Below are 8,591 nucleotides of genomic sequence, written 5' to 3'. Positions count from 1 at the left end.
ACATCTAATACATAAGGAAATTCTTCTGGACAGCCCTGTCCAGCTTTTGCTGCTCCTTTTTTTTCTGATTGCAAGTTTGGGAGCCTGAAGGTGGATTTTAAATTTCTATTAGTTAAATACTGTTTTAGTCAGAGTTCATAATCTCTTTGGCAATATGATTTCCTCAAAATTTTAGAAGGCTCTTGATCTATTTTTTATGCTGAAATTCCTTATTGATTTTTGCAACTTTTACATTTGTTCCTTTAGTTTATTAATCATAATTATTCTAAAAATGGCTGTAACATTTGGGTCATTTCTGAATCTTTTTTTCATTGATTGTTTTATCTCTACTCAGTGGATTGTTTTTCTTGCTAGTTAGACTTATAATTTTGTATTGACTGCTGGATATCATGTGTAAGGCAGTAGAGACTAAAATAAACAGTGTTGAGTCCTGGAGATGGGAATACCTCCTCTGTCAGACTTTTAGTGTAGGGTTGAATCAATATAGTCAGGAGTTGAATTGGTTTGGGGTGTTGTTTTGCTTTTGTTTTCTTCAGTGTACCTCAGGCTTAAAATTCTTTTAACAGTTGGGCTACTATTCCCTTATGCTTGGAAGGAGATACAGAGGGCTTAAGAGTTTCTCTCATGGTTTTGCTCCTCACTCACCTTTCAGTCTCTGCCCACATTCCTGCCCCTTACCGAGTGGTAGGGAGGAGCTCCTGGGGTCCTGTTGAGCCTTACTCTTTGGCAGGTCCTGCATAGTTGGGCCTGGGAGGTAGAACTCTCTCTGTTTTTTTTTTAATAAACTTTGGATGCTTTGTAATTTTGCATTTCATATATTATCTAGTTTCACATTCTCACAGGATCAGCAATCACAACAGCCACCTCCTCTCCCAAGCCTGAAAATGGCAAGAAAGCCACAGATGCAACTAAAAAGCAAAGCACGAATGTGCTCACAAAACAGAAAAAAATTGCACACATTTTCCTTCATTTTTCTTAAAGTAAAAGCTGACAGTAAGACTCACTGCTGGAGAACAAAACCCTTTTCTTCTTCACACCTCAAACCAAATGTTAAACTTATCTGAGGGGTTTCCCTGATGGTCCAGTGGTTAGGACTCCATGCTATCACTGCCGAGGGCCTGGGTCAGGGAAGCAAGATCCCACAGGACTCATGATACAGCAAAAACAAACAAAACCCTCTAAAACCCTTATCTGAATAGCTTATCTGACAGACATACAAGAGCTCCTTAATAATTAATTGCACAAACATGAAAAATTCTTTATGGTTCATAAATCTTTCATTACAAAAGGTATAAAGTACTTTACTTCTTGGTTGGTTTTGAATTTTGGAAAGAATGAGGGGTCATGGCAGGGGTGGAGTGCCCTGTGAAGAGGTAAACAAATGGGCAGAGCAAGGGTTTCCTTCAAAAGTATTGGCCTGTCTGAGGAGGAAGTGGAGGACCCTGATTTGAAATGATAAAGAAAATATTCTTTATAGGGTGGTCTTCCTATTCAGCCTGGAAGTGTGTGTGGTAGTGGGGAGTGCTGGTCTCCAGGGCAAAACAGGCTGCAGGGCTTTTTAGTTCTTCACTTTCTGCCAGAAGGGTGGTGTCATCTGCATTTCTGAGGTTATTGATATTTCTCCTGGCAATCTTGATTCCAGCTTGTGCTTCTTCCAGTCCAGTGTTTCTCATGATGTATATCAGTTAAATAAGCAGTGTGACAACATACAGCCTTGATGTACTCCTTTTCCTATTTGGAACCAGTCTGTTGTTCCATGTCCAGTTCTAACTGTTGCTTCCTGACCTGCATACAGATTTCTCAAGAGGCAGGTCAGGTGGTCTGGTATTCCCACCTCCTTCAGAATTCTCCACAGTTTATTGTGATCCACAGAGTCAAAGGCTTTGGCATAGTCAATAAAGCAGAAATAGATGTTTTTCTGGAACTCTCTTGCTTTTTCCATGATCCAGTGCATGTTGGCAATCTGATCTCTGGTTCCTCTGCCTTTTCTAAATCCCACTTGAACATCTGAAAGTTCACAGTTCACATATTGCTGAAGCCTGGCTTGGAGAATTTTGAGCATTACTTTACTAGTGTGTGAGATGAGTGCAATTGTATGGTAATTTGAGCATTGTTTGGCATTACCTTTCTTTGGGATTGGAATTAAAACTGACCTTTTCCAGTCCGGTAGCCACTGCTGGGCTTTCCAAATTTGCCAGCGTTCTGAGTGCAGCACTTTCACAACATCATCTTTCAGGATTTGAAATTGCTTAACTGGAATTCCATTACCTCCACTAGCTTTATTCTTAGTGATGCTTCCTAAGGCCCCCTTGACTTCATATTCCAGGATGTCTGGCTCTAGGTGAGTGTGAGTGATCACACCATCATGATTATCTGGGTTGTGAAGCTCTTTTTTGTACAGTTCTTGTGTGTATTCTTGCCACCTTTTCTTAATACCTTCTGCTTCTGTTACCATTAACATACCATTTTGTCCATACCATTTCTGTCCTTTATTGAGCCCATCTTTGCATGAAATGTTCCCTTGGTATCACTGCAGATGGTGATTGCAGCCAAGAAATTAAAAGACACTTACTCCTTGGAAGGAAAGTTATGACCAACATAGACAGCATATTATAAAGCAGAGACATTACTTTGCCAACTAAGGTCCATCTAGTCAAAACTATGGCTTTTCCAGTAGTCATGTATGGATGTGAGAGTTGGACTATAAAGAAAGCTGAGCACTGAAGAATTGATGCTTTTGAACTGTGGTATTGGAGAAGACTCTTAAGGATCCCTTGGACTGCAAGGGGATCCAACCAGTCCATCCTAAAGGAGATCAGTCCTGGGTGTTCATTGGAAGGACTGATGTTGAAGCTGAAACTCCAATACTTTGGCCACCTGATGCTAAGAGCTGACTCATTTGAAAAGACCCTAATGCTGGGAGGAGAAGGGGACAGCAGAGGATGAGATGGTTGGATGGCATCACTGACTCAATGGACATGGGTTTGGGTGGACTCGGGAGTTGGTGCTGGACAGGGAGGCCTGGCGTGCTGCAGTTCATGGGATGGCAGAGTCGGACATGACTGAGTGACTGAACTGAACTGAACTGAAACAATCATACTAGGAAACATATTTTTACTGACTGAAAATGTGAAAGTATCATGCAGATTATTATGTGATATTTTAAGAGACAGAATATCTTTTAGAAGAGAAATGTTCTGTCTAGAAACAAAAATGCTTTAAAAATCTTTGTATAATTACGTGAATTTCAATAAGTATTCTCTATATTCTGAAAATACTGTAGGATCTAGTAATCTTGGCAGTGACTTAGGGCAAAAGGCCAAGGTCAGAGGCAGTACAGGAGTACATTTGATAGAATTATTTATAGTGAGTCAGATTTTCATTCCTTGTACTTCTAAAGAAATTATTCTTCTCGAAATTTGAGAATGGGCCAAACAGTTTGCAAGTTTACTTTTGGATTATTTGCTTGGCAAATGGAATAACTTTTCCTAAGGAAGCCTGATGATAAATTGTTCTATGTCTAGGATACTTGGGTCCACAAACTGGACAGAATATACCGGCTTCTCTTCTTCAGTGAGGCGGGAGAGTGGGATGGGAGCTCAGGAATCAGAACAAAATAGATTTAGACAAACCTGGACCTGAATCCCACTTCGGCAATTTCTAGCTTTGTAACACTGTGGGAGCTATTTAATACCTATTTTTATTTTCTTTATCAGTAATATAAGAATAATATGGTCTCTTCATGAGTTTAAATGAAGATTAAATGAAGTATTTAGTGTAGTGTATTTTACTTGAAAGCTCAATAAAAAATACTATTATTGTTAGCTCTGTTACCATAAAAATCTAACAGGCTGGTATTCTCTCTGGATAATTTAGGTTGAATTGCTTATAATTTATTCTGGAAATGAACTTGATACACTGAAATTCTGTTATGAACACATGGATTTACTATCATTATCAACTAGAAATGCTATAATCTTAAACAACCAACTGTGCAAATTACAATTATAAGACTAATAATAAGAAGTGTCAGTTACTAGGAATAGTAAACAGAAAACCTGAAGCCACATCCTTGACCCAGTGAAGAGGTGGGGTTGCGTTGGGTAGGAAGGGCCATGTTCCTTCTTCAAAACATATCACTGTTGTGTGCGAACCTTATGCAAGACTGAAATCACTCTCTTTGCTTGAAGGCCTGATGAGTCTGTAGTTTTTCAAATCCAATTATAAAATCATGAAACTATTATTCAGTAGCTTCCCAGGTGGCTCAGTGGTAAAGAATCTGCTTGCCAATGCAGGAGACATGGGCTCAATCCCTGCCCTGGAGAAGGTAATGGTAACCCACTCCAATATTCTTGCCTGGAGAATCCCATGGACAGAGGAGCCTGGCAGGCTGTAGTCCATGGGGGTCATGAAAGAGCTGGACATGACTGGTGACTAAACAACAAAACAAACAAACAAAAAAAATTATTCAGTAGGACAAACACTTGACGGTTTCAATTTTTTATCTGCTTTGTTGTGATTTATGTTGAATCATTCCTTCCTTAAGTAAAAGAGGAGTAACATCATGGGTAACAAAATAGATGAACTAGCCTTTAGTCCTTGGAACCATCTTTGACTTCTGATGTGACTCTGGCAAGTGGTCGTGTGACTCAGTTTCCTTCTCCATTGAGCTTTGATTATAAAAATGTGATTTTAAAGCTGTGATTATAAAATTCCTCAAGTTTCAGGAGCTGTGTGTAAAAACAGAGACACAGTAAATTTTCCTGCTTTCTTTCTCCATCTTTTCTAAGATTTTCACCCATCTTCTTTTGAGATATGTTGAGTTTTACTCAGAGTGTATTCAGGGAGAAAAATAGGACTGGTGAAGAGGTGACTGAAAAATTGTGATGCCCAGTTATCTTAGAGCACTTGCCATTTTCCTTTCCTTCTGCTTGAGTTTCCAAGAAATCAGAGTCTATTGCTGCCTGTAGTGCTGGTATTGCTGATGCCTGTCATAGGTGACTCAAAAATGCATCCTCAAAATGGACACAACTGAAATTAGCAAAACAAACAAGCAGTAAAAACCTCAAAATTAAACAGAAAGACTCCTGCTCCTTTTTTCCCTTGGAGGTCCCAATCATTACTGTTTTATGCTTTCAACATCTTCCTGAATTGTCAGTAAAACAATTTTTATTGAGCCCTCACTTTCCCAGGATTTGCACCTGAGAGCTGGGCTGGGGTGCAATGTGACCAAAGGATACCAAGCTGCATTCGAAGTCTGGCACAGAGGCAGGGTTATTGAAACAGCTTTTGAACCTGACCCTTCAACCCCGCCCCTCTGTTTTTAACTGGGAGACTCCTCAGTCCACCCAGTGAAGTATCTTCTTCGCAGACATTTGTCTTGTAGACAAGCCCTAACTGAGCTTCAAAGCACGGACTACCTGAGCTTAGCCAAGAACCCCAGTTTCATTGCCCTTTTTGTGTCCTTTTTATGACACGAAATAGGTGTTAGAACATGTAATAATCACCAACATAGACAGTCTGGCTCTACACAGGTGGAGTCTGCAAAATATATAGATGACTCAGATCAGATGTTCACTTCTGTTCAACTATCTCAGCACCATGTAAGAACTCCAGAATCAGGATCCAGTTCCAGAGGAAAAAAAAAAGGGAGGATCTGGAGTTGACTGAGATTAAATCTTTATTACCTGATGGAGTGAGAGACTTAAATAAAAGTTAGTGTGAGTTATAGAAAAACACAGATAGGCTTAAGGGAGAGTCTGGTCGTTATGTTGACAAGAACTCAGCTCCTCTTCCCTTAAGCCTCAGGTCTAGGCTATCTGCCTTTCAAAAGTTCTAATGGCTGCTGGCTTCCATGGGAAGCTGGGGAGAAGTTAGGTCTTAGGCTCCGCTGAGATTCTAGCAGAGGGAAATTAGTCCAATGCTTTTTCCCTTCTGGGAAGGGCAGCAGCATCAGTGAATACTGGGAGATTCTGGGAGGTCAGAGATCTGTAAATCTCCGGAGAGAAGACAATGTTGGCTCAGATCCTCTTACCTTCACAAGGTGAAGCAGAAGCTGTGCAAGAAGACTGGATCTCCCTGTTCTGCAGGCTGAGGGAGATCTGAGAGCAGGGAGGGAGTTTTCTTCAAGACCAGCAGCAGGGTCTGGCAGGCTCTTATAGTTAGCTTCATCTTTCATGATTCTTGTCATTTAGCCTCTGAACTCCAATGAGTTCACATAGAAAAGTAACCTACCCGGGACTTCCTGGAGTCCTGTGGTTAAGAATCCACCTTCCAATGCAGGAAATGTGGATTCAATACTCAGTCTGGGAACTAAGATGCCACATGCTGTGGGGCAAACAAGCCCATGCATTGCAACTGGAGCAGTGAAGACCTGGTGCAGCTAAAAAAAAAAAAAGAAAGAAAGAAAAAAAAAAAAAATCCACCCAATAGCTGAGAGAAAAGCAGTCATCAGAATAAACACACCACTGATAGAGTGCTATTGAAGATGATGGTGACATTTTGAACTAAGATTCAAGACTAGAATAAAAAATTCTTTCTGGAATTGAAAACGTGACTTTTAAAATAAAAAATTCAGGAGAAGAACTGAGGGAGAAGATAGTCTCTGTTAAAATCTGAATCAATGGTCTGAAATATCAAGTGCTAAGAAATATCTCGAAGAATAAGGCAAAGCAAAGTGAATCTCAAAAGGAAATGGAAGTCTGGTCCAAGGGATCTAAAACCTATGGAATTTCAAAGGGAGAAGAAAGAACAAATTTAAAATTTGTTCTTATTAAAACTTCCCTATTTTAAGACCTAAGTCTTCTCAAATTTCTGAATTCTAATAATACAGGGGAAAGTCTGACAAGTTTCCTAGCTCTTTTGATGAAATTGTCTAAAAAAAAAAAAAATCCAAAAAACAAAAACACACCAGACTTCTTAGTAATAATGGAAGCTATAAAAGAGAGTGAATGAGTATCTATAGATTTTTCTCAGAATAGGAACACAACCAAAGAATTTAATACCTGGACATGCATGAGAATAGATATTTGAAGATAATAAAAAAAGAGTTTACTGCTTATGTACTACATCAGAGACAAATCTACAGAAAAAGGCTTTCACTACACAAGACACAGACCAAAATAGAGATCTCAAGATGGAAAAAGATGAAGAGAAAAATAGAACTGGAGTATAGGAGAGAAAAAATGTTGAAGAGAAAGAAAGTGAAAGTATTGTTCTAAAAAACCGACCTTACCGAAGTGGAAAAGGGGGAAATACATAGAGCCTTGGTAAGGAAAATAATATCTTGCTGTCATATAATAGTCCAGTAGTACTATCTGATTATGAGAAAAAGAGAAGGAAAGATAATTATTTATGAAAAAAATTACAAAAAGGCATAACTTGCATTAAATAAGGGGAAAATGAATGAATAAAACGTGATCAGACAAGCAAGCATAAAATGATAATGGGTTCCCCTTATTTCACTTATCATAGTGTGGTCTGATCAGTTCAGTTCAGTCGCTCAGTTGTGTCCGACTCTGCGTGACCCCATGAATCGCAGCACGCCAGGCCTCCCTGTCCATCACCAACTCCGGAGTTCACTCAGACTCACGTCCATTGAGTCAGTGATGCCATCCAGCCATCTCATCCTCTGTCATCCCCTTCTCCTCCTGCCCCCAATCCCTCCCAGCATCAGAGTCTTTTCCAATGAGTCAACTCTTCACATGAGGTGGCCAAAGTACTGGAGTTTCAGCTTTAGCATCGTTCCTTCCAAAGAAATCCCAGGGCTGATCTCCTTCAGAATGGACTGGTTGGATCTCTTTGCAGTCCAAGGGACTCTCAAGAGTCTTCTTCAACACCACAGTTCAAAAGCATCAATTTTTCAGCACTCAGCCTTCTTCACAGTCCAACTCTCACATCCATACATGACCACTGGACAAACCATAGCCTCGACTAGATGGACCTTTGTTGGCAAAGTAATGTCTCTGCTTTTGAATACGCTATCTAGGTTGGTCATAACTTTCCTTCCAAGGAGTAAGCGTCTTTTAATTTCATGGCTGCAGTCACCATCTGCAGTGATTTTGGAGCCCTGAAAAATAAAGTCAGCCACTGTTTCCACTGTTTCCCCATTTATTAGAGCATATTTCCCATAAAGTGATGGGACCGGATGCCATGATCTTCGTTTTCTGAATGTTGGCTTTAAGCCAACTTTTTCACTCTCCACTTTCACTTTCATCAAGAGGCTTTTTAGTTCCTCTTCACTTTCTGCCATAAGGGTGGTGTCATCTGTATATCTGAAGGTATTGATATTTCTCCTGGCAATCTTGATTCCAGCTTGTGTTTCTTCCAGTCCAGCATTTCTCATGATGTACTCTTCATATAAGTTAAATAAGCATGGTGATAATATACAGCCTTGATGTACTCCTTTTCCTATTTGGAACCAGTCTGTTGTTCCATGTCCAGTTCTAACTCTTGCTTCCTGACCTGCATACAGATTTCTCAAGAGGCAGGTCAGGTGGTCTGGTATTCCCATCTCTTACAGAATTTTCCACAGTTTATTGTGATCCACAGAGTCAAAGGCTTTGGCATAGTCAATAAAGCAGAAATAGATG

This window comes from Bison bison, unplaced genomic scaffold, assembly GCF_000754665.1.
Source record: "Bison bison bison isolate TAMUID 2011002044 unplaced genomic scaffold, Bison_UMD1.0 scf7180017864466, whole genome shotgun sequence".
Classification (NCBI taxonomy): Eukaryota; Metazoa; Chordata; class Mammalia; order Artiodactyla; family Bovidae; genus Bison; species Bison bison.
Note: the sequence above shows the minus strand (reverse complement) of the source record.